This window comes from Mandrillus leucophaeus, unplaced genomic scaffold (genome assembly GCF_000951045.1).
Source record: "Mandrillus leucophaeus isolate KB7577 unplaced genomic scaffold, Mleu.le_1.0 Scaffold462, whole genome shotgun sequence".
Classification (NCBI taxonomy): domain Eukaryota; kingdom Metazoa; phylum Chordata; class Mammalia; order Primates; family Cercopithecidae; genus Mandrillus; species Mandrillus leucophaeus.
In genome coordinates, this window is record NW_012104943.1 from 1,108,219 (window position 1) to 1,118,350 (window position 10,132).

At 44.3% G+C, this 10,132-nt stretch overlaps 1 protein-coding gene across 1 annotated transcript in view; it reads right to left on the reverse strand.

Moving 5' to 3' along the window:
* The window catches only part of TCEANC (transcription elongation factor A (SII) N-terminal and central domain containing), a 12,030-nt gene extending 7,873 nt beyond the window's left edge, over positions 1-4,157 (reverse strand). Inside the window, exons 1-2 of the mRNA XM_011994843.1 lie at positions 4,076-4,157; positions 1,906-1,990 (exon numbers count right to left, since the gene is read on the reverse strand). The gene's annotated coding sequence lies outside the window, so the exon portion shown is untranslated. The remainder of the gene's footprint in view (positions 1-1,905; positions 1,991-4,075) is intronic.
* Positions 4,158-10,132: the final 5,975 nt, after the last annotated feature.

Here is a 10,132-nt window from a genome sequence, read left to right on the forward strand (position 1 = left end):
CACTGCACTCCAGCCTGGGCAACAGAGTGAGACTCCACCTCAAAAAAAAAAAAAAAAAAAGAAAAGAAGTAGAATTACTAAAAGGTCATTATGTTTTATGTCACTTGTCAGATGGTGTCTGGGAAGATTGCAAGAATTCTCTCCGTAATCACTTCAGTGTTCTTAGCCTGTGCATGTTCAGTGATGATTATTTAATATCAAGTGCTATAAAACAGAGCCCATGGATTTTTGAAAAGACACAGTCCCTGCCACCAAGATGCTTACATCCAGCATGCTTTTCATCCTCCCAAACTGAAAACTCTGCACCCATTAAACAACTCCTCATTTTTCCCTCCCTCCAGTCTCTGGCAATCACCACTCGACTTTCTGTCTCTATGGATGAGACTACTCTAGGTACTTCATGTGAGTGGAATCACACAGTATTTCTCTTTTTGTGACTTGCTTATTTCACTTAGCATAATGTCCTCAAGGTTCATCCATGTTGTAGCGTGTGTCAGAACTTCCTTCCTTTTTAAGAATGAATAGTATTCCATTGTCTATATATAACACATTTTGTTTATCCATTCAAATGTCGATGGATACTTGGGTTACCTCTAGCTTTTGGCTATTGTGAATAACACTGCTGTGAGCACTGGTATACCAATCTCTCTTTGAGACCCTGCTTTCAATTCTTCTGAGTATATACTCAAAAATGGAATTGCTGGATTATATGGTAATTCTAGTTTTAATTTTTTGAGGACCCACTATATTGTTTTCCATTCCCTTCCACATTTTTAATAGCATTTAAATCCAGTCAAACTTTCTAGTCCTCTGTGGGACCATCATGTGGATATAAAGGATTTATTGCCCTAGGAGGGTATAACGTGGAAGCCATTGAGATATAAAATTCTGACAATTGCTATAAAAAGACAAAGTAAGGCATATGTCCAGCTTAGTTCTACATAGTTCATTCAATAAATATATATTAGGGAGAGAGTATGTGCTAGATGCTGAGCCTAAACAGTCTCTGCCTTGAAGGAGCTGATAGCCTAGTGGAAGGAATACTGACAAGAAACTGGCCAGTTACAACACATGTGGTATTTCAACATGGACAGACACTGGCTGCTAGAGAAAACACACACAGGGTGGTACCAAACCCTATCTGGGCTCTCCATCATCTGGACAACTACAATTTGCTTCTTCACTGCCTTCACTCTACTTCTGGCACTCACAAGGCCCAACTGTGAGTCTGGCACTTTGTTAGAGGGATCATCCTCTAGTACAGATCTCAGCAAGATATTCCCTCATTTTCCTGCTTAAAGCCCTTCAGAGTTTCCCCTTGCTTTCATGATGGAGCCAAAGCTTCTTGGCCAGTGGCAAAAAGAGCCGTAGCAGGCCTCCCTCTTGACTACTCTCAACCACTGATGGGCACAGCTCTGTGCCTTTGCTCAAGCAGCATCCTGAACCTGGCTGATCTCCCACCATTAGTGGTTCTCAACCCTGATTGCACATTAGAATCATCTGGGGGAAATTAAACAACAAAAAACAAAAACAAACAATGGCAGGGCCTCACTCCAGATAGGATGAATTAGGATCTCTGAGGGTAGGGCCTGCACACTGGCTCAGCTCTCCAGGGTGACTCTGATTTAAACCACACACAGGCATACAACCCTCCTCCACACCCCAGCAGGACCTCCCAGTTAGGCTGCCATCAGCCCCAAAGACAGCTCTGGTTCTGCTCCTGGACTGAATGCAGACAACTCTGACTTTGGCTTTTTCTAGATGAGTCTCATTCAGTCAGAAAAGATTTGAAACACCTACTGTGAACAATGCAGCTGACAACCTTCTCCACAAATTACACATGACAACTGTAATATTTTAAATGTCATAATGTACACAATCCCTGATACTCACCCCCTCACTTACCTCTTCACAGTGGAAGGCAACATATATTTATTGAGCAACTCTCTGGGACATACACTCTCCTGTCATCTCAATCCTCACAATATTCCTGAAATACAGATAATGGCTTATTTTCATCTTACAGGTGAGGAAACCTGCTAAAAACAGTAAATAATTTGCATGCTTTTTTTTCAGGGTGTCCATCACATTTAAAAAACGTTTTTACTGCCTTCCCCACAAGACCATAAGAGAAGATCCACATGTTTTATTCACCTATACACACCTAGCAAACACCCAGCCAGTGCTTACTATTACTTAACACATTTTTGTTGTTGTTAAATGAGTGATGAGCATCCAGGATGCTCTCTCTCTTCTCTGCTTGTGAGCTTCATTTCTTTTCACTACACACCAGCTTGCTTGTACTCATTGCACCTAAGCCCAGTGCTCCTCGGCTTCTTCCGCAGGAGACCAAGTCCATCTCGATTCTAGTTCAAAAAAATAATTCAAAAAATTCTAGTTCAAATATATCTTGTTAAAAAAACAAAACAAAACAACCACCACCACCAGAACCATGGTGCCCACTGTGGGCTAATCAAATGGGTTTGAGGGGTCAAAACATTTGCATAAAGAAGGTCAAGCAGGTCCAGTTCCTAGAAATGAGGGGTGCTGAGCAAGTTGGATAAGTTTCCTGACCATTCTGTGCCTCAATTTCCTCATCTACAAAATGGGAGAAATCCAACATCCTAGGATTAATGAGAATTAAATGAAAGTCTTGATAAAGTGCTTTGAACTATGGCTGTCACATAGTAAGTGTGAATAACAGGATGTGAGTCTACAATTAAAAGGCTTAAAAATATCTACCAAACCAGGCATTGTTCTAGAGCAGGGGGTCAGCACACTTTTTCTGTTAAAGATCAGAAGGTACATATTTTAGGCTTTGTAGGCCATACAATCTCTATGGACTACTCAACTCTGTTGCTCTTGTAGCAGCAACAGCAGATACAGAAAATAACATAAATGGATAGGCATGATCTTGTTCTGGTAACACTTGTTTACAAAAACAGGCAGGCTAGATTTGGCTGCAGGTCATAGTTTGTTGACCCTTTTCTAGAGCAGGGCTGTGCAACATAAATATAACATGTAAACCACAAATATGATTTAAAATTTTCCAGTAGTCATGTTAAAAAATAAAAATTGAAATTATACATTTTATTTAACCCAGTATATCCAGAATAGTCATCTCAACACGTGATTAATATAAACAAATTGAGATAGTTTACATTCTTTTTCATGCTAATTTCCCAAACTTCACTGTCTTACACTTATAGCACATCTCAATTCGGACAAGCCACATTTCAAGTGCTCAAGCCTTATGTAATAATGGCTATCATTATTGGACACCACGGTTCTAGAACTGATGCTAATATGGATAATGCTTAGATGCATACCTATACCAAAAAGTTTATACAGTGCCAGGAAAAGTAGGCACGAAATATGGTATTGGATCCATATAAAAACTTATAAAGATTAGCTAATATTATAGTAAGCAAGGTGCACACATCTGCACAAAAATGGCCTAAACCCTGAGAAGAACGAGAGGAAAGTTCTGGAAACAATGTTTCCAGAAGTTGGTAAAAAGTCAGTAATAACCTAGATCTGTTCAGATCTTTAGATCTCTTTAAAGCCTAAAGAGAAAGTGTAACTTTCTAGCCCTAACCCACTTACAGCTCCCCAGCTTCACAGAGAGCCCCGCCCTCTATGGAGAGAAATGATGCCAAATGTTGACAGTGGTGTAGCGGTTACTGAACTGCCACTCAGTACTGCGCTAGGGCCCTTTCCCTTAATGGTGACCCCTAGTAAAGGTGCAGCGAGAGGAAGAGACCAGCCCAACAGCCCGGTCTAACCCGGGTTCGAGTTCCGGTGGGTGGGGTCGAGCAACATGCAAAGCCTGCCGCTAATCATCTTGGGATGACGGCCCGGCACCCAGCACACAAGCAGCTGCTGTCCCGAGGGTTCAGCCCACTCTGGCGACCTCGGCAGTCGGAGAGGAAGGGGCGGGGGTGCGAGCACCTTTGGACCTACGCCGCCCAGGGCGCACCGGAAAGCCGCCGCGAGCCGGGGTGGGCTTCCGCTGGGAACAAGGGCTCGCCTTTCTGCGGGACACAGGCCCTGGCAAACCTGAAGCGTGACTCACTGAAAAGCGCAGGCGCAGTTCCGGAGCTTTCAGCCGCCCAGCGTCCACGGAGAACTTCCGGTCACCGGGACTGGGCAACTTCAAGGCTTAGCCAATCCAAGCCCACAGGCTGGCGCACGTGGGCCTGGGACCCAGCGCATGCGCACTAGGGAAATGGCGCATGCGTAGAGCGAACGGCGGCGGCCGTGGGACTGGGCTCGCGCGGCTTCCTGGAGGAGGAGCTATGGCCCCGCCCCTGGCCCGAGAGAAAGAAACTGCACTTTCGTTTTTTAGCAGCAAAGGTTGTTGACGTACTTTACAGCTTATCTGTTCTGCTTCTACTCAGGACAGTCAAGACAGTGTTCAGCTAGATGTTCACATAACCGTAGACATAAATGTGAATCTATTTAACGCAGTAATTAATTCAAAAAGTGTTTTTAACATCCTAGCATGCAACAGTTGATATGAAAGTAGTAAATGTTAATTGAGTGGTCATGTGCATCCTGGACTTCTCATCTGTGCACATTCTCATTCTTTGCCTGCAAAGGGCCAGTAAAAGCACAGTGATGGTTGAACGAATGTGACAGCCTCCTATGCTGATGCCTTACTCCAAAGTAATTTGGGGAAAGGTTCAGGGAAGCAGATTATCCAATCCAATACTCTGGACTGGGTGCTGGCAGAAAGGAGGGCGATTGTATGATTAAGTATCATAATAAATCTTACCTAAAAGGAGGGGAGACAAGACCAGTGACTCATTAACTTACCTAAAAGGAGAGGAGACAAGACCAGCAACTCATTAACTGGGATGTTTGGTCATTTTTGTGGTTTGGACAATGTTTATGTTTTTTCAGCATTCCCACGTGATTACAAAGGAGTCTTGTTTTTGTCTTGATCCATCCGGTCAAAGAGTGGCCACGTCTGATGGTGTTCTGTGAAGTATTTATGTTCCACGGAGCACCAAGGCCCAGCTGTGACTGCCGGGTCAGCTCAGAGCTGTCAGGGGTTACTTTTATCTTGCTGTCTATTACAGGGCTAAAATGTTTGCCATTGTAAATTGTAATGCAATTTTCACTTAAGAATTATATAATACCTTGTTGAAGAAAAAATTATTTGGCTGGGCGTGGTGGCTCACGCCTGTAACCCCAGCACTTTGGGAGGCTGAGGCAGGCGGATCACAAGGTCAGGAGCTCAAGACCATCCTGGCTAACACGGTGAAACCCCGTCTCTACTAAAAATACAAAAAATTAGCCGGGCGTGGTGGCACGTGCCTGTAATCCCAGCTACTTGGGAGGCTGAGGCAGAGAATCGCTTGAACCCAGGAGGCGGAGGTTGCAGTGAGCTGAGATCGTGCCCTGCACTCCAGCCTAGCGACAGAGCAAGACTTTGTCTAAAAAAAAAAGAAAAGAAAAGAAAAGAAAATTATTTAATGACACTTGTCACTTGTTAAAGCATGGTAAGGAAGACTTTATTCAGGACCATTGAGGTAGACATAGGGACCACTGCAACAGGGTCTTGCAGTGGGGAAGAGAGATTGGGCTCAACTTCAAATGTGGCATGGAAAAGTGAGAATTTATAGCCAAGGAGCAAGGTAGGGAGGTCAGTGAATGGACCTCCCTGACCTTTGCTGTAGAAATTTCTGGCCGAGTTCATCTGGAATGAATCTAGGGCTGCCAATGGATTCTAAAGAGGTTGCTGAAAAGTTGGTTCTTTTGGGCAATTTAAAAATGGAATATTTATAAAAGTACTCACGTCTGTGATAATTTATCATGCATAGTTTTCAGGCCTTTGTTTTAAAATCATCTTTCAGCTGCTTCAATACTCTGGAATTCTCTTTGATAAATTTCCCTTAGTGCAGCGGAAACCTCTTTTCAATCCTTATTAAGTCTCTGAGTGGCAATATATTAACAGATATTCTGAGCTCATGCAGACAGCCCTTTCCTGCGAATTCCCAAGGAAGAGAGGCAAAATCCTTTATGGGCCTTCTCCAGAGGCTAATGTTACACATTGCTGAGGGAACAGTTACAGATGTTTTCCATGGAATGAGGTCAGAGAAACTGCCTCTTTCTGGGTTCTGAGGTGCCGGCCGGTGTTCATTTCCTGATAAAACACCAGGACCAGACACTGGGCTTAACTGGGGATGTTCTTATAAGTCACAGTATGGAAGGCATAGGATTAAAACAATGAACAGTTCCCTTGAAATCTCAGGAGTTACAGAATATTAGGAAATAGAACAAAAAGTCATACATTATAGAAACAGAAACCTTATGTTTAAGTTCTGCAACATATTTCTCAGACTTATGCAGGTGAAATGACAGAGAAGCAGCAAACATGGTATCTCCAGTGAACATCCCCAGAGGCTCCCAGAAGAGCTAGTTCCATGGGTCAGGCAGTGCCTGGCTGGTGGGCCACAGACTGCTTAAACCAACCTAATACCTCTTTTGTTCTTTGGAGGTGCCCACTTTGGAGATCTTTTGGAGGACCCTCCCTTTGCTGGTAGCCTCTTCTTACCCATTCCATGGTTCAGATGCTGTACCCTCTGGTTGACTGCCGGCTCCTGCTTTTGGTAGTACATCCCACACAAACTTTTTCTGTCAGGTTACCTCACTTGCAGGCCTCTTGGTCAGGGTCCTTCCAAGACAGCCTAGGCCCAGCTGCTTGCTTGATGTGTACTTAGCCCATGGGAACAACCCAGTGGCTCTGCTCCCCAACCAGCCCTGGAAGCAGGGCTGTTCCCTCTGCAGCCCTTCTCGTCATCTTTACAGTCGGTCTTAGGTAGCTCTAGCTGGCTTCTCGCCTATTCATTGTTTTTTTTTGTTTGTTTGTTTGTTTGTTTTTTTGGAGAGTTAGACACCATTCTACAACAGGGGCACCTGTCCATCTCTCTGAGTGGTTCTGTCAAAGTCCCCCTCACTTGCCTTGGAGTGGGGTGGGAAGGAAGCTTCCAGAACTGTAACAACCCTCTTTCACTCTTGCCTTCTCCTGTACATAAGCTGAAGAGTGGCAAGGGGGCTCACCATTTAGTAAGCCCTGGGTAAATGGTCTAACATCTGTCATTAGAACCAGGAGACACTTAACATTGTGCTCACCTTTGGGGCCTTGGACAAAACTCTGAGTCAGGAAATATCCCATGTAACATCTTCTTGTACCTGTAGTAATCTCCAGATCAGTTCCATACCTCTTATTCTCCTTTTCTGTATCATTTGTCCATTTTGCTAATTTCTCTAGAAGGTATGTTATTCTACTATAGATTTATGGCAATATATTTAGTGGAGAAATGATGAAGGACCAGAAAGTCTGGCTTCAGTCACCTCTTGGTTGATATGGTATGGCTATGTCCCCACCCAAATCTCATCTTGAATTGTAGTTCCTATAAGGCCTATGTGTTGTGGGAGGGACCTGGTGGGAGGTAACTGATTCATAGGAGCAGTTACCCCCATGCTGTTCTTGTGATAGTGAGTTCTCATTAGATCTGATGGTTTTATAAGGGGTGTTTCCCCTTTTGCTCTGTACTTCTCCTTGCTTTCACCATGTGAAGAAGGATATGTTTGCTTCCCTTTCCACCGTGATTGTAAGTTTCCTGAGGCCTCCCCAACCCTGCAGAACTGTGAGTCAATTAAACCTATTTGCTTATTAAAATACCCCGTCTCAGGTATTTCTTCAAAGCCGTGTGAGAACGTACTAATACATTGGTGCATATCATAAGAGGAAAATTCAGAGGCAGTGCAACAACATCTTTAGTATTTTGTTACTAAGGATTCTTCAAAATTCTCTTTAATCAGAAAAATATAGAACAATTACAAAATGAAATGGAACAAGGGGACACCAACTCTACTCAAAGACCTCTGCCTTCCTACACAGTTGCTATTTCCACTGCTATGAAGAAATCTGAACTGAGGCCTGTCATCTGGGGTTTTGTTCTGCCAGAGTGGCTTGTGACCAGGAGTAGTACAGTCTGGAGGTGACCCTGACATGCGGACTGCCCCATGAAATGCCTCATTTCATTTTGGTTTTCGAGTCTTTGTTTTAAAGGGAAGTTGTTTTGTAAGAGCAGTTCATCAGCATAGCGAGACATAAGCATTAAACATTGAAGCATTGGTCTGTGTTGCTTCCTTTATCTTTCGTTCTTGCACTACATGGCCTCATGGCTCGTTCTCATGGACTGACACTGTACACACCACCCACAGCTGTCCTTTCATGATGTGACCTGGCATGCTGCCAGGAGGGCCTATTCATCAACAGTGACAATGTAAAGGATAGCCATGTTCTCTTCTTAGTCTTCAGTGGGAGACACATTTGGCCAGAAGTATACCGTTCTGATTTACAGTGCCTAAGAGAAGCGCTTTGCCATTTCAGCCTCATTTTCTCACAAAAACCTAATACATGGAGTCGCTGCACTATTTGGCTCATATAATAATGTTTTTTTAAAAAAATTTTATTCATTTATTTTTGAGACAGAATCTCACTCTGTCACTCAGGCTGGAGTGCAGTGGCGTGATCTTGGCTCACTGCAACCTCCGCCTCCTGGGTTCAAGTGATTCTCCTGCCTCAGCCTCTTGAGTAGCTGGGATTACAGGCATGTGGCACCACACCAGACTGATATTTTTGGTATTTTTAGTAGAGATGGGGTTTCACCATGTTGGCCAGGCTGGTCTGGAACCCCTGATCTCAAGTGATCCGCCTGTTTCGGCCTCCCAAAGTGCTGGGATTACAGGCATGAGCCACTGTGCCTGGCAATAATGTTTATATTAGTTGTTCTTCATTTCAAACCTTGAGTCAGACCCCACCTAGGTTTCTGGTTGCTGAGGAGAATGAAGGTGTCAACTCTTTTGTCGTTATGAGAGTAGATCTATTACACTGGTATGTGGCCTGGGATAATTACATGTACTCGATCTCAGATTTGCATGATGGGGTTCACATGGTGGACTTTGGTGAGTTTGGACCACCCAGCTTCGGCACACCTTCCAAACAGCCAATCAGGTGCCTATTCTGCCCTAGCCAGGTGGCAGCTCGATGACCCCAGCTGGCCCGATTGCACATCCTCCCTGGAATGTGAATTTTAAGCAGAATGATGTGGAGTCTAAACATGGTGAGAGACCATTAAGGTGAGGGTGGTGTCCTTATGAGACCATTCCTCCAATGGCTCTTTTCCCATAGTCCTGCTTCTAGCCCAGCGGCCCATTTCCAAAGCTGGCTGGCTGGTCTCTCCCTCCACCTGTACACTCCTGCTATCCTTACTGTAACTTCCCTCTGCTGGGTCTGTTTTGGTGGCTTGCTAACAGTAAACACTAACTGACACTGTCTGTCTTAATATGGCAGTGTGATTTGAGGGACATCAGAAGAGAACCCTTGACCTTACCATGGAGCTGGAATTCCTTTCTTATTCATTCCTTTGGATGAAGACATTGGAAGCTGCTATTATAAAACAGCAACTATTACTTAGGAAAGGTTACACTTGAAGCTGTTTATTCGCCATGCCTGAGTTATATTGTAAGGATCGTCTCCCTTTAGTTGTCAGAGACCAATGGAATGGGACATAGGATAAGTAAATGTTGATGGGGAGAATTGGGAGGGAATGAAAGGTCTGCAAGATTGGATTCTTCGAGATCTTAAGGGTGACTGAATTGGAAGGTTCTGGGTACCCAGAAAGAAGCATGAGTTCAAAAAACACCAGGGAGGAGAAGAAATAGAGCAAAGAGGGAGTAGGAGATCTTGGAAACAGCTCTGCAGTTTGCCTGGTCGCAGCCACAAGGGGGCACTGCTGGAACTCTGAGAGAAGATTCCAAAAAAGTGATGCAAGTGGAAAGTGTTTGACATTCAGCAGGAGAGCTGGGTGAGGATAGCCTGGACTCATCCTAGGAGGAAAAAGACTTTTAAAAGAAGTAACAGGGATAGAAAAGGGAGACGTAGAAACTTCCATAACTGTCCAGAAGGACTAATAGATGTGGGGCAGGTGAGAGTTCCAGGCTCTTGAGCAGCAGGAATATTTCCTCAAGCTTCAGCCCCTGGGCCCGTTGAACTTCTTCTCCAGATTCCGATGCCATACACCTCCAGCAGCCTGAATGGCAGGCCAGGAAACAC